General features: G+C 43.9%; 1 pseudogene; it reads left to right on the top strand.

The window, feature by feature from the left end:
• Window positions 1–1,739: 1,739 nt before the first annotated feature.
• Window positions 1,740–22,349, top strand: LOC147990095 (zinc finger BED domain-containing protein RICESLEEPER 2-like; annotated as a pseudogene).
• The last annotated feature ends 1,629 nt before the right edge of the window (window positions 22,350–23,978 follow it).

Here is a 23,978-nt window from a genome sequence, read left to right on the forward strand (position 1 = left end):
GCCGCCTCGTTTCATTCCTTCTACCTCGCCGACAATTGTTCTCTTTCGCCACAGATGCTGCGCATGTTCGCCATGTTTCGGCAGGACAGTAGCCCCGAGCAGGACTTCAAGTACCTCCATGTATTTTTCCGGATCGACAAGTGCGAGAAGTGGACAGACGTCCGGCGCACGCTGGCCAAGGCGAGGGAGACGTACCAGCCGGACGCGCTGGGTCTCGGGGCGTCGGCCGGCCGCCCGGATGGCAACAAGAAGGCCAAGTCGGCAAGGGACGCCGCGCCTAACGTCGAGCGTCTGCAGGCGTCCATCAAGCAGTGCATCGCCGACGCCAAGAACCACGCCGTCGAGAGGGAGGCGAAAGCAGACGCGCGCTGGTCGGCGATCATGTCGACGGGCCAGATCAAGCTCGACCTGCTCCGGACAAATGTAGCCGCCAAGAAGAGGAACACCGACTTGGCCTTCCTAATGGTAGCGGACGCGACGACAGTGTTGGCGATGGACGGGCCGATCAGGGAGTGGTACATGCGGGAGCGTGGCCTCATCCTGGACGGCCTGCCGACGGAGACACCCACTGCCACGACCAACGCGTCGACCCGGCCGGCGAGCCCCAGCGACAACGTGTCGCCTACATCGACGCCCGGCACCCCGCGGACACCACCTACGGACAACAACGCCGACGCCGACGCTGAAGCCGATGCAGAAACACAGGACAGCGCCGCCGAGGACATCAACGCAGCCGTCATTTGATGCACTCTCGCCTCCCGTTTTTATTCGCTACATCGAACTATGTGAGATGATCGCCGAGCTGTGGCGAGTGGTCGCCGAACTATGGCGTTTTTTTGTAGCGGGAACTGCAGATTCAAAAAAACAGGGCGTCTTTGGGGCCGGGGGCATGGCTAAGCCGAGAACGCCCCCAGCGCCAAATTCGCGCCGGGGAAAGGGCCAAAAAGTACCGGGGGTGCCTTGAGGGGCCGAACGACTGGAGATGCTCTTAGTCTTAGCCGCCCCACCTGTTGCTTCCACACTCGATTAATCCAAGGGGGGGCCGTCTTCTCAGTCGCTGTATTTACCTTTTTTTAGGGAAAGTCGTTGTATTTACCTAATACGTATATGTTCATTTCATAAGTGTGCATGCGGTAGCTTGGCGTAACGAGACCGTATCTCGCCTGGCGGGCCTAGCAATATTCAGTATTCTTACGTAATCTCTCCTCAGCCTGTCATCTAGATGAAGCTAATCCCGTGATCAAATAATTGGTTTCGGTGCAGTACGACGTCGACCGTAATAGAAGCATAGCATTAAGGCGCAGTCCGCAGTTCACTTCTCTTCAGAGAAATAAGAGCATCAACAGCCGGGCGGCTTAAACCGGCATCAAACGCTCGGGCGGCCCGCCCAATCATTGACCGATCACGATTTTTTCATTCAAACAGGCCTCAAATTCCGGGCTGATCGGCACCCTTCATATCTAACCCAAATATTGGAAGGATAATAGGGCGCTCGGGTGCGCCTAGGCACGCCCGCCACGTCGGACTGATGGTAGGGTCCGCACGCGGAAACGTCTGAAAACCCAATGGTCCAAAGCTCGTCTTCTCCGTCGGACCGGTGGCGCCGCTCCAGCGGGCCGTGTAGTGCCTTGCCCGACTATTTAAGTCGACTGGCGGCACCGAAACCCTACGATTCATATTTTTCCTCCGCCTATCCGCCGCCGCCGCCACATTCCACTCCACCCGTCCGTCTAGTAGCCATGCCCCAATGCCGTTGGGTTAGGAGCGAGCCATTTCTGACGCCGGAACGCCGGCTCGAGCTCCTTGAGCAGATCCAGGTAAGGTGCGAAGCCCGGATCACTGCGGGGCTACCTCCGGATATAGTGGATCCGGAGGAAGAGTTGAAGGAGGAGGAGGAGGAGAAGGTCAAAATGGCAATTTTCCCCGTGGGGGCGGGTATCCGTGGGGATTTACCCGCTAAGAAGCGGTGATTGGGATCAAAATCCCCCCATGGGTATAACGGGGTGGGTACCCTAGAAGCTAGCGGGGCGGGGATGGGGGGCAAACTGCCTCCATGGATACCCCGGACCCCACATGTTAGTCAAACATCCAACTGAATATATTAAGAAGAAACCCTAAACCACTCACCTCTCCACTCCTTTCCTCCCTATTCCCCTAACTCGCAGCCGCAGCCGCCTCGGCTCCTTCTCTCCCCATTCCCCCGATCTGGCCGCCTCCTCTCCCCATTACCAGATCCACCACCACCGGTGGCGGGCGGCACCGGCCGGCGCCTCATCAGGCCGCCCTTCCCTTAATCTCGTCGCCCTCTCCTGCTCCTCGCCTCCTCGCGATGTCGCCACATCCTCCTTCGCATCAAGGCACCAGCCGACACCTCATCTGGTCTCATCGCCGTCTCCTGTTCCTCGCCTCGCGACCTCGCCTCCTCGACTCCTCCTTCACCTCAAGGCCGGGCAAGGCGACTGCAAGTGCAGGATGGTGGCAATGGCGAGTGGTGGCCAGACAAGAAGATAACTGCGGCGGTGGCAGTGATGATGACGACGACCGGTGACTCGCCTCCCCTTCCTCATCTCAGGTGATCGACAACGCTCCTCTTCCTCATCCTAGGTGACCGGTGGCTTCTGCATCGACCCAAGAGACCGAGGCCATCAGGGTAAGCAGCTGACCAGCATCCAGCGACATCTGCATCGACCCGAGACCTTGCTGTTGTTGAATGTGTATGCATCTGTTGAATGTGTAGGATCTTGTAGCTTTCACTTCGGTTGTTGAATGTGTATGCATCTTTTGAATGTATAGGATCTTGTAGTTGTTAGTTCTTGCTATTGAATCTTGCTATTGAATGTGTAGGATCTTGTAGTTGTTAATTCTTGTAGTTGTTATTTTGCCATGTAATTGAATCTTGTTGTTCAATGTGTATGGATCTGTTATTTGGTCAGTCATGAGTGGGTTATCTAAATATATGTCAGAATTATCTAAATATCCAGCAGTCCACACATTCAATTATGTGTCAGAAACTCAAAATTGTTTTGTCAATTATATGTCAGAATCATCTAAATATTTGTTCCAGCAGTCCACATATCCTTTTATTCTTGATTATTGTGTTGCTTATATATGTCAAAATTCTCTAAATATTTCGTTGTGTGCCTTTGTAGCTGACCGCGACGACGACCGACAACTCGCATCCTCTTCCTCCACCTCAAGCAAATCTGCATCGACCCGAGACCATCAAGGTGAGCAGCTCACCGGCGACCCGAGATCTGTTGATTGTGTCTTATAGTTGTTTATTTTATTTTATGCTTCTGCAATACCTAGAAATACATACGCACTGATACGTCTCCAACGTATCTATAATTTTTGATTGCTCCATGCTATATTATCTACTGTTTTGGACTATATTGGGCTTTATTTTCCACTTTTATATTATTTTTGGGACTAACCTATTAACCGGAGGCCCAACTCAGAATTGCTGTTTTTTGCCTATTTCAGTGTTTCGGATAAACAGAATATCAAACAGAGTCCAAACGGAATAAAATCTTCGGAAACGTGATTTTCTCACCGAACATGATCCAGGAGACTTGGACCCTACTACAAGGGATCAAAGAGGTGGTCACGAGGGTGGGGGCGCCCCCCCAGGGCGCGCCCCCTGCCTCGTGGCCTCTCGGTGCTCCACCGACGTACTCCTTCCTCCTATATATACACATGTACCCCAAACGATCAGAACAGGAGCCAAAACCCTAATTCCACCGCCGCAACTTTCTGTATCCACAAGATCCCATCTTGGGGTCTGTTCCGAAGCTCCGCCGGAAGAGGGTCGTCATCACGGAGGGCTTCTACATCATCCTAGCCCCTCCGATGAAGTGTGAGTAGTTTACCTCAAACCTTCGGGTCCATAGTTATTAGCTAGATGGCTTCTTCTGTCTCTTTGAATCTCAATACAAAGTTCTCCCCCTCTCTTGTGGAGATCTATTTGATGTAATCTTCTTTTTGCGCTGTGTTTGTTGAGACCGATGAATTGTGGGTTTATGATCAAGTCTATCTATGAATAATATTTGAATCTTCTCTGAATTCTTTTATGCATGATTGGTTATCTTTGCAAGTCTCTTCGAATTATCCGTTTGGTTTGGCCAACTAGATTGGTAGTTCTTGCCATGGGAGAAGTGCTTAGCTCTGGGTTCGATCTTGTGGTGTCCTTACCCAGTGACAGAAGGGGCATTAAGGCACGTATTGTATCGTTGCCATCGAGGATAACAAGGTGGGGTTTATTTCACATTGCATGAATTTATCTCTCTACATCATGTCATCTTGCTTAAGGCGTTACTCTGTTTTTAACTTAATACTCTAGATGCATGCTGGATAGCGGTCGATGAGTGGAGTAATAGTAGTAGATGCAGAATCGTTTCGATCTACTTGTCACAGACGTGATGCCTATATACATGATCATGCCTAGATATTCTCATAATTATGCACAATTCTATCAATTGCTCAACAGTAATTTGTTCACCCACCGTAGAATACTTATGCTCTTGAGAGAAGCCACTAGTGAAACCTATGGCCCCCGGGTCTATTCTCATCATATCAATCTCCATCACTTTTATATTGTTTTGCTATTTACTTTGCTTTTACCTTTTTACTTTGCATCTTTATATCAAAAATACCAAAAATATTCTATCTATCAGATCTCACTCTCGTAAGTGACCGTGAAGGGCTTGACAACCCCTAATCCTGTTGGTTGCGAGTAGCTATCGCTTTGTGCAGGTATGAGGGACTTCAGCGTGGGCTCCTACTGGATTGATACCTTGGTTCTCAAAAGCTGAGGGAAATACTTACGCTACTCTGCTGCATCATCCCTTCCTCTTCGGGGAAAACCAACGCAATCTCAAGACGTAGCACACACCATACTGCAAGTCAAAACCGCTAGTACTACATAGACACGAACTAGCATGTGCAGTGTCCGTAATGGGCTGTTTCCATGCTGCCAAGTACCTCCTGCTAGGCCTAGTTTGTTCCTACTGTGCCTTGACCATGGATTAATCGCTTCCATGTACTGTAAATGACTAAATCGTTTTCTGTATATCATTTGGTAGTGTGGTAGATCTACAATGGCATCAGGTTCAGGTGAATATGTTATGCAAGATAAGTCACTTTGTGTGAAGAGAAAGACCACATCTGTGGTTTGGAATGAGTTCAATACGGTTCTTGTTGAGGAAAAATGGAAGGCTGAATGTGTATGGTGTCACGGGCTATTTTGTGGAGATCCAAAGTATGGAACCTCACATCTGCATGCTCATTTAGCAAGATGTGCTTCTAGGCAGGCCAATGGTAACTTGCCATCTTCAACCATCATCTTATTCTTTAATCTTAAGTAATGTTTCCACCTGCCAATGGTAACTTACTAATGTTTCCACTTGTCTAATGTTCAGGTTGAGGAACTGTCGACTTACTACATGCCTGCATGGAGCAGTGAAGAATGAAGAATAGAAGTCTTAGATATTTGATGTTGTGGGATGTGTGTGCTTTGTTATGTTTGCCATGCTTGCTTTTGTTAAGTGCTAAGGATAGGAACTTTCGGTTATGTAATCCATTTGCTGAATATTTGGTCAGTCATTATCTAAATATCCAGCAGTCCACATATCCTTTTTATCTAAATATATTGCAATGTGATATTGTTGTTGAATGTGTATGCTTCCTGATTATTGTGACTATTATGATCCTTTTATATTTATTCCAGCAGTCCACATATCCTTTTTATTCTTGATTATTGTGTTATTCATCTATGTCAAATTTCTCTAAATATTTTGTTGTGTGCCTTTGTTTTAGGACTGCTTGTTTGGATCAACAATGGCATCAAGTCCAACACAATCAGATGCAAGTGCATCGGCTGCGAATGGAGATACACCAGCCTCTAGTGCAGCTCCCACTCCAACGCCAAGCTCTAGTGCCAATACAACGCCAGCTGAATCTGTTGACTTGAAGGTGCCATCTCAAACAACAAGAGCAACTAAACCGCAGGATGCACACAAGTTGGTTGTTGTGAAGAGAAAGCTCAAGTCTAAGGTGTGGGATGAATTTAAGAGGGTTCTTGTGGGCGGAAAATGGAAGGCTGAATGCGAGTGGTGCCATAGTAAGCCTGGAGGATAAACAAAGGATGGAACATCACATCTTCACGTGCAGTTGGCAACATGTGCTGCTAGGCATCCCACAACAGCCTGGAAGCAAGCAAAGCTGAAACTGACCAAGGCGGAAGATGGGAAAGTGAATGTGGAGAATTACATATTTGATCAAGAACTATGTAGGAATGAACTTGCTTTGATGATATGTCGTCATGAGTACCCACTTTCTATGGTAGATCATGTAGGTTTTAGAAAGTTCGGTGCTATGTTGCAGCCTATGTTCAAGGTTATGTGTAGGAATGCATGAAGAACAAAGAGATAAATTGATCAAGTACTTTGCAAACTTCAAGAATAGAGTTGCTGTGACTTCGGATATGTGGACTGCTGGACATCAAAAGAGAGGATACATGGCTGTAATAGGTCACTACATTGATGGTTCTTAGAATATAAAGTCATTCCTTCTAAGGTTCAATACCATTGCTCCTATCTTACTTCTTGTCTGAATACCTTTGCTCTTATTCATGCTTTCTAACCCAATAATTTATAATTTTGCAAGTTTGTATATGTACCAGCACCACATACATCTGAAGTGATTTGTGATGTTCTACATGAAGTTCTGGTAGAGTATCATATGGAGAGAAAGATATCAACCATTACTCTTGATAACTGCACAACCAACGACAAGGCAGTGGAAGATCTCTTAGATAAGTTAGACTCCTCCTCTCTCATGCTAGGTGGTAAACTATTGCATATGTGTTGTTGTGCTCACATATTAAATCTGATTGTGAAAGATGGGCTTGCTGGCTTGGGGGATGGTATTGAGAGGGTGCGGGATAGTGTGGGGTTTTGGTCAGCAACTCCAAAAAGACATGAGATGCTCGAAAAAACTTGTCGCTTGATTAACATCGAGTACTCAAGGAGGTTGAACCTTGATTGTAAAACCAGGTGGAACTCCACATACATAATGCTTAGTATTGTTGTGCTGTATAGGGATGTTTTTTATCGTCTTAGTCTGCGTGAAAGGCTTTTTAATTGTTGTCCAACAACTGCTAATTAGGATTTTGCCAAAGAGATGATTGTTAGGCTCAAATTATTCTATGTTGTCACTACCTTATGGTCAGGAACTAGTTATGTTACAACAAATATGTTCTTCCCTAAGGTTTGTGGTATTAAGTTGGCAATTCGCAAATGGACTACGCCTGATTATGAGCTGTTGCGAGATATGCCCGATGAGATGAAAAAGAAGTATGAACTGATGCAAAAATGTCCGAGGAGATGAAAAAGAAGTTTCAGAAGTATTGGGCAGATATCCATGGTCTGATGGCTATTGCCACTGTCCTTGACCCAACACTACAAGGGAAAACCTTATACACAGAAATTTAGCAGTAGCGCGTGTCAAAAAGGGCGCTAGTGCTAAATAGCAGTAGCGCGTGTCCGTAAACCGCGCTACAGATACAATAGTAGCAGTAGCGCGTGCGCATGAAAACGCGCTACCACTAGTATCCCCTTTGCTACCCCCGATAGGCTACGCATAGCAGTAGCGGTCTTGAGGAAAGCGCGGTACCGCTAGCACATAAGTAGTGATGTCTACTACAGAACCTTCTTCTTGTAGACGTTGTTGGGCCTCTAAGTACAGAGGTTTGTAGGACAGTAGCAAATTTCCCTCAAGTGGATGACCTAAGCTTTATCAATCCGTAGGAGGCGTAGGATGAAGATGGTCTCTCTCAAGCAACCCTGCAACCAAATAACAAAGAGTCTCTTGTGTCCCCAACACACCCAATACAATGGTAAATTGTATAGGTGCACTAGTTCGGTGAAGAGATGGTGAAACAAGTGGTATATGGATGGTAGATAAAGGTATTTGTAATCTGAAATTATAAAAACAGCAAGGTAACGAATGATAAAAGTGAGCGTAAACGGTATTGCAATGATGGTAAACAAGGCCCAGGGTTCATACTTTCGCTAGTGTAAGTCCTCTCAACAATACTAACATAATTGGATCATAAAACTATCCCTCAACATGCAACAAAGAGTCACTCCAAATTCACTAATAGCGGAGAACGAACGAAGAGATTATGGTAGGGTACGAAACCACCTCAAAGTTATTCTTTCCAATCAATCCGTTGGGCTATTCCTATAAGTGTCACAAACAGGCCTAGAGTTCGTACTAGAACAACACCTTAAGATACAAATCAACCAAAACCCTAATGTCACCTAGATATTCCATTGTCACCTCAAGTATCCGTGGGCATGATTATACGATATGCATCACACAATCTCAATTCATCTATTCAACCAACACATAGAACCTCAAAGAGTGCCCCAAAGTTTCTACCAGAGAATCACGACGAAAACGTGTGCCAATCCCTATGCATAGGTTCATGGGCGGAACCCGCAAGTTGGTCACCAAAACATACATCAAGTGGCACGTGGTATCCCATTGTCACCACAGATATCCACGGCAAGACATACATCAAGTGTTCTCAAGTCTTTAAAGACTCAATCCGATAGGATAACTCCAAAGGGGAAACTCAATTCATTACAAGAGAGTAGAGGGGGAAGAAACATCATAGGATCCAAATATAATAGCAAAGCTCGCGATACATCAAGATCGTATCATCTCAAGAACACGAGAGAGAGAGAGAGATCAAACACATAGCTACTGGTACATACCCTCAACCCCGAGGGAGAACTACTCCCTCCTCGTCATGGATAGCGCCGGGATGATGAATATGGCCACCAGTGAGGGTTCCCCCCTCCGGCAGGGTGCCGGAACAGGGTCCCAATTGGTTTTTGGTGGCTACGGAGGCTTCTGGTGGCGGAACTCCCGATCTATCTTGCGTTCTGGAAGTTTTAGGTCACGTGGGTATATATGGGTGCAGTAGGTACATCAGGGCGAGGGCCCCACGAGACAGGGGGGCGCGACCTAGGGGGGGGGCGGCCCCTACCCTCATGAGCTCCTCCTTCCTTCCTTGACGTGGGGTCCAAGTCCATCGGGTGGCTTTCGTTCCAAAAATAACTTCTCTAGTTGATTTCGTTCCGTTTCGACTCCGTCTGATATTCCTTTTCTTCAAAACACTGAAATAGACATAAAACAACAAATCTGGGGCCGGGCCTCCGGTTAATAGGTTAGTCCCAAAAATAATATAGAAGTGGATAATAAAGCCCAATATTGCCCAAAACAGAAGATAATATAGCATGGAGAAATCAAAAATTATAGATACGTTGGAGACGTATCAAGTAGCAGCGCGTTTCGCGCGGAGAGTGCTACTGCTAATGGAAATAAAATAAAATAAAAAACAAATGGAAAAGTAAATGAAAAAGAAAAAATAGAAAAAGGAGAAAGGAAAAAATAAAATGTAGAGCAAAATAAATGAGAAAGCGGAAAAAGGAGAAAGACATAGCAGTAGCGTTTGTTCGCAAGAGGCGCTATAGCTAACGTAGCTGCATCGCGTTTCCTAGACCCCCGTTGTAGAAACAGAAAAGGAAATAAGAAATATGAAGGAAATTGCATAGCTATAGCTGTAGCGCGTTTTGTGAAAATCGCTATAGCTAACTTAGCTATAGCGCGTTTTGCGAAAAGCGCTACCGCTAAGTTTGACTTAATCAAAAAACCGTTTCCCCCGGCCACCACTTCTCCCCCAAATCCCTCGACCCACCCCGCCGCCGTCTGCCCGATTCACCATCGCCCCACTTCGCCGCCATCTCCTGCCAACGTCGACTCTCCCGGAGCCACCAGAGCCGCACGCCATCGACACCACCGGAGCCGTCCCCAACGCCACCAGAGCCGCGCGGCCTCATCAACGCCACCGGAGCCGCAGTCGACGCCACCAGAGCCTCCCTCGACGCAACTGCCTCCCTCGCCGCCAGCGGAGACGCCCCCGCCTCCCTCGCCACCACTGCCTCCCGCGCCACCACCGGAACCATCCTCTGTAAGCCCCCACCCCTCCTCTCTCTCTATCTCTAAATTAGTTAGGTTAATTTAGTTAGGAAAATAATTTAGTTAGGTTAATTTGATAGAGATGCCCCTACCTCCCTCGCCGTAGGAAAAAATTGTATATGCTTAACTAGGGCAGTAGGGTTAGGGTTGTAGTGTTTAATTACAAATGTTAGGAAAGTAAGGTTTAACTAGATGTTAACTAGGATGGTAGGATTTAGTTTAGAGAAGAAATCAATATAAAAATATAAATTTCTATTAGTGTTGCAAGTCTAGTAGGTTCTTAATTTTTAGTGAATTTTTATTAGGACAAAAATGTAGGACATAATTTGAGTTCTAGGTTCATAATTTGAGTTCTAGGGTTCATACACTAGGAGGTGCAAATTTGAAGTGGTCATGATATATGAAAAATCCTCAATTGTGTTTGCCCATTGATCATAATCGACATTGAAGTGGTTCGATTGTGCCCAAGTGGCCTTTTGTTGTTTCCAGGGAATGAAACCGAGTGGCCTATGTTTTGCTAGAATGTTGATTCATTTCCGTTCTAGCAAAATTCAGATTCTTGATTTGTCCACTTTTTAGCAAAGGTCATGCCGAAATTTTCCATGAATTTCGGCATGACTTGTGCTACAAACTAGGACATATCGAGTGCCCGGGATTTGCCGCACCGGGAAGGAGTCAACGTTCCTGCAAAACAATAGGCCTTTTTTATGTCATTATTCATTCTATTAGGTCTAGAATTAATTGACTAGATTTAATCGTAGGAAACATGGCTAGCAACGATGAAGGACAGGGTTCTGGTGAATGCGACGACGTCTACCGGGCGGCAGACGAAATTTTTAGCCTTGCCGACATCGAGACCGGCGCTGAGACTCAGACCGGCATCGAGACCGACGCTGAGACTGAGACCGGCGCTGCCTCGGGGAGCGGAGCCGGTGTAGAACCGAAAGCAAAGAGGCAACGGCCTCGTAACAAACTCAGGACTACTAGACTGGTGGTCACTGATACGTCTCCAACGTATCTATAAGTTTTGATTGCTCCATGCTATATTATCTACTGTTTTGGACTATATTGGGCTTTATTTTCCACTTTTATATTATTTTTGGGACTAACCTATTAACCGGAGGCCTAGCCCAAAATTGCTATTTTTTGCCTATTTCAGTGTTTCGAAGAAACGAAATATCAAACGGAGTCCAAACGGAATAAAATCTTCAGGAACGTGATTTTCTCACCGAACGTGATCCAGGAGACTTGGACCCTGCTTCAAGGAACAAAAGATGCGGTCACGAGGGTGCGGGGGCGCCCCCCCTAGGGCGCGCCCCCACCCTCATGGGCCCACCGAAACTCCACCGACGTACTTCTTCCTCCTATATATACCTACGTACCCCCAAACGAACAGGGACGGAGCCAAAAACCTAATTCCACCGCCGCAACATTCTGTATCCACGAGATCCCATCTTGGGGCCTGTTTCGGAGCTCTGCCGGAGAGGGCCGTCATCACGGAGGGCTTCTACATCATCATAGCCTCTCCGATGAAGTGTGAGTAGTTTACCTCAGACCTTCGGGTCCATAGTTATTAGCTAGATGGCTTCTTCTCTCTTTCTGGATCTCAATACAAAGTTCTCCCCCTCTCTTGTGGAGATCTATTCGATGTAATCTTCTTCTTTTTGCGGTGTGTTTGTTGAGACCAATGAATTGTGGGTTTATGATCAAGTCTATCTATGAATAATATTTGAATCTTCTCTGAATTCTTTTATGTATGATTGGTTATCTTTGCAAGTCTCTTCGAATTATCCGTTTGGTTTGGCCAACTAGATTGGTAGTTCTTTCCATGGGAGAAGTGCTTAGCTTTGGGTTCGATCTTGCGGTGTCCTTTCCCAGTGACAGAAGGGACAACAAGGCACGTATTGCATCGTTGCCATCGAGGATAACAAGATGGGGTTTATTTCATATTGCATGAATTTATCTCTCTACATCATGTCACCTTGCTTAAAGCGTTACTCTGTTTTTAACTTAATACTCTAGATGCATGCTGGATAGCAATCGATGAGTGGAGTAATAGTAGTAGATGCAGAATCGTTTCGGTCTACTTGTCACGGACGTGATGCCTATATACATGATCATGCCTAGATATTCTCATAACTATGCTCAATTCTGTCAATTGCTCAACAGTAATTTATTCACCCACCGTAGAATACTTATGCTCTTGAGAGAAGCCACTAGTGAAACCTATGGCCCCCGGGTCTATTCTCATCATATCAATCTCTATCACTTTAATCTTGCTTTGCTTTTTTACTTTGCCTTTTACTTTTCACTTCGCATCTCTGTACCAAAAATACCAAAAATATTATATCTATCAGATCTCACTCTCGTAAGTGACCGTGAAGGGATTGACAACCCCTAATCGCGTTGGTTGCGAGTAGCTATCGTTTTGTGCAGGTACGAGTGACTTGAGCGTGGCCTCCTACTGGATTGATACCTTGGTTCTCAAAAACGGAGGGAAATACTTACGCTACTCTGCTGCATCATCCCTTCCTCTTCGGGTAAATCCAACGCAAGCTCAAGAGGTAGCAAGAAGAATTTCTGGCGCCGTTGCCGGGGAGTCTATGCAAAAAGTCAACATACCAAGTACCCATCACAATCCCTATCTCTCGTATTACATTATTTGCCATTTGCCTCTCTTTTCCTCTCCCCCCACTTCACCCTTGCCGTTTTATTCGCCCTATCTCTCTCTATCCTCCCTCTCTTTCTCTATTTGCCTCTTTTTGCCCGTTTCTTGTTTGCTCGTATGGTTGGAATAGTTATTTATTTATTACTAAACAGAGAACCTAAGATCTATGGATCCTCATCCACTTGCTAATATTTTTAAGAGATCCAATTATGATGAACCAATTGTTAGTGAGTTTTGTGCACTAGATTATCTTTATGAAGTTTTGCTTGAAATTCGTGAATCTAAAAAGTGTGATGAATTACTTTATGAAGAGATTCACGATAGATCTTTGAATAAAAAGCATGATTGCAATGATTTTAATATAAATTCTCTTGATGTCAATTGTGCTAATAATATGCAAAACCTTAATCTTGGGGATGCTAGTGTTGCTATGTCTACTACTGGTTGTAATGATCATGATTGGGGTGATTCTTATGATATTGAAAATTTATTTAAGCCCCATGATGAACATGAGATTGATAATATTGTTTGAAATATTATTGAAAGTGGGTTTGGAAGAGTGTCAACTTTAGATCCCACATATTTGGAGAATGTTCAATCTTATGAAAGTTTTGATAAAAGTGGGTTTGGAAAGGTCATGACTTTAGTTAATGTTAATCCCACTATTTTGGAAGAGTGTCAACTTTGGATGCATATGGATCATGTTGAAAATACTTTGTGTGATAACTATTTTGTTGAATTTTCTTATGATCCCTCATGCAATTATTATGAGAGAGGAAAATATGGTGGTAGAAATTTTCATGTTACTATGTTACCTCTCGTTATGTTGATTTTTGCTATTGTTTCTTTCCGCTTCCTTGCATATGCTAGTTTTTGCTTGCCTTGATAATTTGTTTGCCTATAAGATGCCTATGCATAGGAATTATGTTAGACTTAGATGTTATTGTCACATGTTTTATCATGCTCTCTTTGTGCTTCAATTCTTGTCTTTCTTGTGAGCATCATTAAAATCGTATGCCTAGCTATAAGGCTTTAACGAAAAGCTCTTGTTGGGAGACAACCCAATATTTTCCCTTACTGTTATTCAATAAATAATTTATTTAGCCTCTGTTTTGGTTGTGTTTTTTGTGTTTTAATTAGTGTTTGTTCCAAGTAGAACCGTTGGGAAGACTTGGGGAAAGTCTTGTTGAACTTGCTGTAAAAAACAGAAACTTTAGCGCTCACGAAAACTGCTGTCATTTTTATTTGGAAAGTGATATTTAGTTAATTATTTTTGCAAATGATTAATAGATAAATTCCTCACGTCCAGCAATTTATTTTAGAATTTTTGGGGTTCCAGATCTTGTGCTAGCTATAGATTACTACAGACTGTTCTGTTTTTGACAGATTCTGTTTTTCGTGTGTTGTTTGCTTATTTTGATGAATCTATGACCAGTAAAATAGTTTATAATCCATAGAGAAGTTGGAATACAGTAGGTCTAACACCAATATAAATAAAGAATGAGTTCATTACAGTACCTTGAAGTGGCTTTTGTTTTCTTTCTCTAACGGAGCTCACGAGATTTCTATTGAGTTTTGTGTTGTGAAGTTTTCAAGTTTTGGGTGAATTCTTTTGATGGATTATGGAACAAGGAGTGGAAAGAGCCTAAGCTTGGGGATGCCCATGGCACCCCCAAGATAATCCAAGGACACCAAAAAGTCAAAGCTTGGGGATGCCCCGGAAGGCATCCCCTCTTTCGTCCACTTCCATCGGTAATTTACTTGGAGCTATTTTTTTATTCACCAACATGATATGTGTTTTGCTTGGAGCGTCTTGTATTATTCGTGTCTTTGTTTGCTAGTGTGCCACAATCATCCTTGCTGTACACACCTTTTGAGAGAGCCATACATGAATGAATTAAAATTTGATAGAATACTCTATGTGCTTCACTTATATCTTTTGAGCTATGTAGTTTTGCTCTATGTACTTCACTTATATCTTTTGAGCGTTACAATTTTGCTCTATGTGCTTCACTTAGATCTTTTAGAGCACGGTGGTGGATTTGTTTTAAAGAAACTATTGATCTCTCATGCTTCACTTAAATTATTTTGAGAGTCTCTTAATAGCATGGTAATTTGCTTAATAATAATATGCTTGGTATTCAAGATTTGTGAAACTTTCTTTTGAGTGCATTGAATACTAAGAAAAGATTGAAGCATGATAATTGTTTTGAGATATGGAGGTGATAATATTAGAGTCATGCTAGTTGAGTAGTTGTGAATTTGAGAAATACTTGTGTTAAATCTTGTGATTCCCGTAGCATGCACGTATGGTGAACCGTTATGTGATGAAGTCGGAGCATGATTTATTTATTGATTGTCTTCCTTATGAGTGGCGGTCGGGGACGAGCGATGGTCTTTTCCTACCAATCTATCCCCATAGGAGCATGCGCGTAATACTTTGCTTTGATAACTTTTAGATTTTTGCAATAAGTATATGAGTTCTTTATGACTAATGTTGAGTCCATGGATTATATGCACTTTTTCCCATCCTTTCACCATTGCTAGCCTCTCTAATACCACACACTTTTCGCCGGTATCATACACCCACCATATACCTTCCTCAAAACAGCCACCATACCTATCTATTATGGCATTTCCATAGCCATTCCGAGATATATTGCCATGCAACTTTCCACCGTTCCGTTTATTATGACACACTCCATCATTGTCATATTGCTAGCATGATCATGTAGTTGACATCGTATTTGTGGCAAAGCTGCCGTTCATAATTCTTTCATACATGTCACTCTTGATTCATTGCATATCCCGGTACACCACCGGAGGCATTCATATAGAGTCATATTTTGTTCTAAGTATCGAGTTGTAATTGGTGAGTTGTAAGAAAAATAAAAGTGTGATGATTATCATTATTAGAGCATTGTCACAAGTGAGGAAAGAATGATGGAGACTATGATTCCCCCACAAGTCGGGATGAGACTCCGGACGAAAAATAAATAAAAGAGGCCAAAGAAGCCCAAAAAAGAGAGAGAAAGAAAAGAGGCCATAAAAAAGAGAAAATGCCCAAATAAAAAATGAGAGAAAAAGAGAGAAGGGACAATGTTACTATCCCTTTACCACACTTGTGCTTCAAAGTAGCACCATGATCTTCATAGTAGAGAGTCTCTCATGTTATCACTTTCATATACTAGTGGGAATCTTTCATTATAGAACTTGGCTTGTATATTCCAATGATGGGCTTCCTCAAATTGCCCTAGGTCTTCATGAAGAAGCAAGTTGGATACACACACACTTAGTTTCTTTTTGAGCTTTCATATATTTATAGCTCTAGTGCATCCGTTGCATGGCAATCCCTACTCACTCACATTGATATCTATTGATGGGCATCTCCATAGCCCGTTGATATGCCTAGTTGATGTGAGACTATCTTCCCCTCTTTTTGTCTTCTCCACAACCACCATTCTATTCCACATATAGTGCTATATCCATGGCTCACGCTCATGTATTGCGTGAAGATTGAAAAAGTTTTGAAAAAGTTAGAGTATGAAACAATTGCTTGGCTTGTCATCGGGGTTGTGCATGATTTAAATAATTTGTGTGGTGAAGATGGAGCATAGCCAGACTATATGATTTTGTAGGGATAACTTTCTTTGGCCATGTTATTTTGAGAAGACATAATTGCTTTGTTACTATGCTTGAAGTATTATTATTTTTATGTCAATATAAACTTTTTTCTTGAATCTTTCAAATTTGAATATTCATGTCACAATTAAGCAGATTTGTATTGAAATTATGCCAAGTAGCACTCCGCATCAAAAATTCTCTTTTTATCATTTACCTACTCGAGGACGAGCACGAATTAAGCTTGGGGATGCCTGATACGTCTCCAACGTATCTATAAGTTTTGATTGCTCCATGCTATATTATCTACTGTTTTGGACTATATTGGGCTTTATTTTCCACTTTTATATTATTTTTGGGACTAACCTATTAACCGGAGGCCCAGCCCAGAATTGCTGTTTTTTGCCTATTTCAGTGTTCCGAAGAAACGGAGTCCAAACGGAATAAACCTTTCTGGAACGTGATTTTCTTCCCGAATATGACCCAGGAGACTTGGACCCTACGCCAAGGAAGCTTTGAGGTGGGCACGAGGTAGGGGGCGCGCCCTATACCCCCAGGCGCGCCCCCACCCTCGTGGGCCCACCGAAGCTCCACCGACGTACTTCTTCCTCCTATATATACCTACGTACCCCCAAACGAACAGGGACGGAGCCAAAAACCTAATTCCACCACCGCAACTTTCTGTATCCATGAGATCCCATCTTGGGGCCTGTTCCGGAGCTCCGCCGGAGAGGGCTGTCATCACGGAGGGCTTCTACATCATCATAGCCTCTCCGATGAAGTGTGAGTAGTTTACCTCAGACCTTCGGGTCCATAGTTATTAGCTAGATGGCTTCTTCTCTCTTTTTGGATCTCAATACAAAGTTCTCCCCCTCTCTTGTGGAGATCTATTCGATGTAATCTTCTTCTTTTTGCGGTGTGTTTGTTGAGACCGATGAATTCTGGGTTTATGATCAAGTCTATCTATGAATAATATTTGAATCTTCTCTGAATTCTTTTATGTATGATTGGTTATCTTTGCAAGTCTCTTCGAATTATCCGTTTGGTTTGGCCAACTAGATTGGTAGTTCTTGCCATGGGAGAAGTGCTTAGCTTTGGGTTCGATCTTGCGGTGTCCTTTCCCAGTGACAGAAGGGGCAGCAAGGCACGTATTGCATCGTTGCCATCGAGGATAACAAGATGGGGTTTATTTCATATTGCATGAATTTATCTCTCTACATCATGTCACCTTGCTTAAAGCGTTACTCTGTTTTAACTTAATACTCTAGATGCATGCTGGATAGCGGTCGATGAGTGGAGTAATAGTAGTAGATGCAGAATCGTTTCGGTCTACTTGTCACGGACGTGATGCCTATATACATGATCATGCCTAGATATTCTCATAACTATGCTCAATTCTGTCAATTGCTCAACAGTAATTTGTTCACCCACCGTAGAATACTTATGCTCTTGAGAGAAGCCACTAGTGAAACCTATGGCCCCCGGGTCTATTCTCATCATATCAATCTCTATCACTTTAATCTTGCTTTGCTTTTTTACTTTGACTTTGACTTTTACTTTTCACTTTGCATCTCTATACCAAAAATACCAAAAATATTATATCTATCAGATCTCACTCTCGTAAGTGACCGTGAAGGGATTGACAACCCCTAATCGCGTTGGTTGCGAGTAGCTATTGTTTTGTGCAGGTATGAGGGACTTGAGCATGGCCTCCTACTGGATTGATACCTTGGTTCTCAAAAACTGAGGGAAATACTTACGCTACTTTGCTGCATCATCCCTTCCTCTTCGGGTAAATCCAACGCAAGCTCAAGAGGTAGCAAGAGTCTGCTTCGTCTGGAGGCGGTCGGGAGCACACCCACGAGCACGCAGCCTCAGCAAGGTATGAACATCAACACCCCACCTACCCAATTAGCGTCGGGTGTCGGGTTGGGTGATAGCGGATGGGGTAAGGAGGAGGCTCCATTAGTCGCTGATGACGTCGCCATGGATGAGGATGAGGACGACAATGGTGCTGAACAGTATGTCTATACTGGCGCCTCCTCGGGGTTTGAGCGTCATGAGTCGGTGCCTGAATTGCCGTCTCAACGTATTATGGACGACCTTCCAGTAGTAAAGAAGTCTAGGAAGAGAGCGAGGAAAGGCAAAAAAGCTGATTCTATGATCCAGCCGCCTCAGCAGCCTCGGCTTCAGGACCGTATAGATATCCCCGATGCGGATAAATGGCATATCCCCGATCAACCAATCCTACCTGCAACAGCTCTACGGGCCAGATTCGGCGATCTAAGGAGACTTCATGACGATGTGCTGCGGGTAGAGAAAGGCCTCATCGCCTAGAAAGATCTAGGATACCCACTCTACGTGGTTAACGTTCCGCGACAAATGTCGTACGTCGACAGCTTCCCTGCGGATAAGTTCTTCCTCCGATTCGATTACATATTCAACATGTTTCACGTGAAGAAGTTGGATTTTACGTTTGTCCGCCTTTATGCCTTGCACATGAACTACATCATCGGGGTTGAGCAGATAGCTCATATCTGTGTCGCTGACCCGTACTATATGCACGCGGGCTTCTTGGGAGTCTGCGCAAAGCACCGTGAATACGCGAGGGATTACATCGTCAATTTCATGCTCGCCAATAAGGACAAGGAGGCGATTCTCGTGCCTTATCATCCCATGTAAGTCATCCGCGCTGCTATCCTTCCTTCGATTTCAATCATTCATTTGCATGGTGGAGGCTAATTAATTTGAGGTGTACTTATTTTGCGCAGCGACGGGCGCGCCGTCCTCATCATCCTCTACCCCCGATTCTCCCACGCTCTTTACTTGGACTCGTCAAAGAACATTCACAAAAAGGATTACACCCACATCAAGGATGTTCTCGACGGTGCTATGTTTTACTACCAAGCAAGGGGTGGAGAGGTTAGGGACAAGAAGACAAGGGGCGGCAGGGCCGCCTTCGGCCATAAGACCGACTTCTGCTGCATCCAGCAACCGAACGATTCTCTTAATGATGGATTCTATGTCCTACACCACATGCTGGAGTACAGACGGGATCACCAGAACCTTCGCATGTCACCTAGACCCGGCGATGCCCATATTCTGCAATGGGCAAAGGACATAGGAGATATCGAGGATCATCGACTTCGAGCTGAGTTCTATAACATCCAGCGCGAACTTGCCCAAATCATTATGAAGGAGGTCGTCGGAAAAACAGGGATGTTCTACGGAGAAGGACAAATGTCGCGGGAAGACGTCCGGACATGGATAGCCTCTCAGAGTCTCGACATGAAGCCTTTCACTAAGCTCAAGGACTATCTCCCTGACTTGGATGGATGGAACGACATGTTGGAGTGATTGTCGATATATGACAATGTGTCCGTTTAGTCCATACTTTCTGTATGAAAAAACTTTGAGTTATGCACGGTGAAACTTTATTTGTGATGTAATTAAACCGTCCTCCTCCTCGACTAGCGAAAATCACTCTAGTTAGGGCATTTTGGGGCACGATGAACTTTGTTATTTATGCTTATGATATGTTGTTTCTATTTTTGCCAAGTCTGTCTCTTTCTGTTGCTCAACTATATATGTTGCATATCATCGACTCATGTGACGATGCAGGTGCATAGATCATAGATGGCGAAGAAGTGCTACGCCAGGAGTATATATACGACAAGTGGCCGGAGTGTCAGGCCCAGGTGTACCGGTTTCCGGTTTCCGAGCGACAGGCAGTAGTTAGTTTAGGTTCACGCTAATGCGAGAGAGGGATACGAACTCATGTACTCAAAGTGATAGCTCTTCTCGCGTATATCATTGTTTAGATGGATGACGATGTATTTGCAAGTAATCGAGACTTGTATCGCTATTTTCGAGATAATGACGAGAGACCACTTTGTGTTGGATGATGATTATGATAATGACATGATTTGATGAGACTAATTGTATGTATATGCTATGATTACATTTGTATGTGTATGATATGCTAAAGATTATTGTATAAAGCCTATTCAAATACAAAACAAATACAAAACAAATATGCAGGGAAAAAACTAATAAAACCAGTAGTAGCGAGGGGGGAAAATTTAGCAGTAGCTGTAGCTGTAGCGCCTTATTAGTAGCGCCGGTCCCCGCGCTACTAATAGGCCCAAAACCCGCGCTGCTGCTAGGCTTTTCCCTAGTAGTGCAAGGTACAAACTCCATATGGTGCAGGCTTTGTACGGTCCTCTCTATTGACCTGAGGCTACAATTTAAGAGGTTGCGCGCGTGAAGCAATTGCTTCAAGAACTGTTGGTTCAATACCAAGATGCCTCTTCTGCGGGAACATCAAATGTTGCTAGTGCTACACAACCCACTGCTTCAGCTTCACATGAAGAAGTTTTGACATATTTGAACAATACATGTCTTCACAACCTACTGCTTCATCTTTGTTGGTTCATACAGAGCTACACATGTATTTAGAAGAGCCAACTTTGCCAAGAACACCAGATTTTGATATCATCAATTGGTGGAAGTTTGGGGGGGATAAAATATCCAACTCTACAGCTTATTGCTCATGACATCTTACCTATTCCGGTCACAACGGTAGCATCAGAATCTGCATTCTCTACAAGTGGTAGAATCCTTAGCTCTCACCGTAGTAGGCTCGCACCAAAGATGGTGTAAGCTATAATGTGTATGCGGGCTTGGTCTAATGCTGGCATGCTAGGTAAGACAACTCAAATGTTGCACTTTTGCTCCTATTCTACTTCTGTTTTGTTGTTGCTACATTATTTTTTCTTGCTTAGATAATTTACTAGAATATATACCTAAATCAGCTACACTACTGCCATCTAATTTTACATCGCTTGCAATTTTAGGTGAGAACAATTCATTACTCTCTACTGAGTTTCAAACTTGGTCTTGACGATGAGGATGAACAAATGGTAACTTGACATTCTCAACTTTCATATTATGTCTTGATTTCATTCGCAACTTTCATTTGCAACTTTCAATCTTATGTCTTGATTTCATGCAACTTTTTAATTATGTTGTACTATTTCCATGATCAGGATGAGGAACTCTCCACTTGCAATAACTATTAGGCTTGCGGCTTGCCTCCATGGAGTCAAGAATGAAGAAAATGGAGGACCGAGGAGCTACTGTGATGGGCTCTTCAAGTCTTCATTTCATTTATTCAGCTTACCATGCTTGTGTTGTGTTAAGAATTAGAACTTTCAGCTTGTAATCGTACTAAGTATTGTCGTTTGTGCCAATCGTACTTCCAGTTTATCAATTATGTGGTCAGGCTTGGGTTGAGATGATTGAATCTATCAAACTTATTTGGTCAGACTTGGGATAATTAAATTTGTCAAAATTATTGTGTTTGTGCTGCTAATTTACTGTTGTGTAATTTGTTTGTGTTTCTGTACAGAAAGATTGCTGCCAAAATTATTTTGGTTTGTTATGCCAATGTATTGCTGTTTTGTTGCTATAATGGATGATTGAATCTGTCAAAAAATATTGTGGTTTGTGCAATTGTGCTCTTCTTTTATTGTTGTTTTGCTGCTGTTGGTCTCCATGGGGATCCCCGTGGGGATCGGGTACCCGCTGTTAGCGAGGATGGGGACTCCCCCCCCCCCCCCCCCCCCCGCCAAGGATGGTAGGGTTACCGGGGACATGTATTAGGGGGATCGGGGCGGGGATGGTGGCGTGCCCCCCGGTGATCCCCGTCCTGTTGCCATTTTGCTGAGGAGAAGGTGGTGGAGGAGGACGAGAACGAGGAGGTTGAGGATGTGTGGGGGACACTGGTGACATGTTTCTGCAGGCGGAGCAGCAGGCCATTTTCGATTCCCTCCGGCCAGAGTCGGTTGTGGAGGCCAGACGCCGTCACCGGCAGGAGATGGAGGCGCAGCAGGCCGCGGAGGAGGTGGAGATGCTCGCTTACATGGATGAGGTCAAACAGGAGGATGATGAGCCAGAGCCCTCCTACCCGTCCGACACCGTTGTAACGGACATCTCCTATGATGAAGAGTAGTTAAGATAGTATGTAGTATATATGGAGTGGCTAATTTAAGACATGATCGATCATTGTCTGAGGATGCGTCCGATCATGTCCGGAGGCGTTTGAGGGACCAGATTTGTAAAGTCCAGTTATAGATGCAAATTCGGGAGATCATTGTCTTGGCCCTCACGTGCAATCGAACGGCGGCCGTCGACAAGTGATACGACTCCTCTCAGTAAAACGACAAGTGATATGACAGTGCTCGCTGCATGTGCCTAGTCACGAGTCATCATCAGCCGTGGATTAGTTAGGTACGTGACGACCCCAGCGAGACGCGTCGCGCTGTCTAATTTTCTTAGTCTATCCCTCTCCAAGAGTGGGTGACACTTTATTTTGTTCCATCTTGTCTTTTCTTTTTTACTTGAGACGTGGCAGTGCGTGTCAAGCATGATCATGGACTCCATACTGTTGCCGTGTATTGTCTCGATCGTCCGCTAGTTGCCTGTTACGTGCATGTTGCATGCATGCAGCATAGAAGTCGGCATGCACACACTGCTCCGAATATAAACGTCATATCTATGCGACTCTGAGTAACTGTTGATCCCGCTAACTTCAATTATGGCGACATTCAACTATGTCATCCCATCGTGTTCATGCATGAAAAACACCCACGTTAGGCTGGTCACAGTGGGGAGTAACTTAGACTAGTGTCATGCATATGACACTAGTCTATGGTACTACCTTCATAGTGCAAAGTGTCATAGAGATAGTATTATATATGGTTGCATTTATTAGCTTATAGACTCAACATTTCTTGGGAAGCGCTATGTGATGATAACATAATATGTTACTCGAAACACGTCTCTCCTCATTAATTAGGTGCCACATAAGAAAATTTGTCTTAGGATGTGTTATGTTACTAGCTAAGTTACTCCCACTATTACTAGCTTTATGATACTAGTAATGGAAGTATTATAAGTAGTATCATGCATGCCAACTAAGTAATGTTGATGAAGTGTCATAAAATTAAATGAAGAAAGAGATGGTTGAGTATCATATCACGATACCACATCATATTAAATGATGTGCTATTTTGTGTCATGCATGGTAATAAATATAGTCATTTATGATACCAACATATGATACTAGACATTACGGATGTAGTATCATGCACTAGTATCATATGCATGATACTACTATATGATACTCTTCATTACAACCAGCCACGCATAGCATCATACTACGGTTGAGTTGAGTATCAATACACAAAATACGGAGAGGGCCAATACAGCAGGACGGATGTAATAGGTCATAAAGACCTGTTGTATAGAGAAATATCAAGATACGAAGAGGGCCAATACAGTATGTGTATCAATACACAAAATATGAAGAGGGCCAATACAGCAGGACGGATGTAATAGGTCATAAAGACCTATTGCATAGAGAAATATCAAGATGCGAATAACGGAACCGGAGATGTAGACTTTAAAGAATCTTGTTGTAGCTTTCCGAGTCTATTCCAAATATTTAATAGTAATACCTGTTATTTCTATCCTTTTGTTCTTTCATTACCGAATCAATAAAATCATGATGTCATGCATATCCCTGAGCCTGACCACTTTGGTGTAAACAAGAATTGCCTTGCTAGTGACCTCCGTAGCA

Source organism: Triticum urartu, chromosome 1A (genome assembly GCF_056163025.1).
Source record: "Triticum urartu cultivar PI428250 chromosome 1A, HENAU_Tu73, whole genome shotgun sequence".
In the NCBI taxonomy this organism is placed as follows: Eukaryota; Viridiplantae; Streptophyta; class Magnoliopsida; order Poales; family Poaceae; genus Triticum; species Triticum urartu.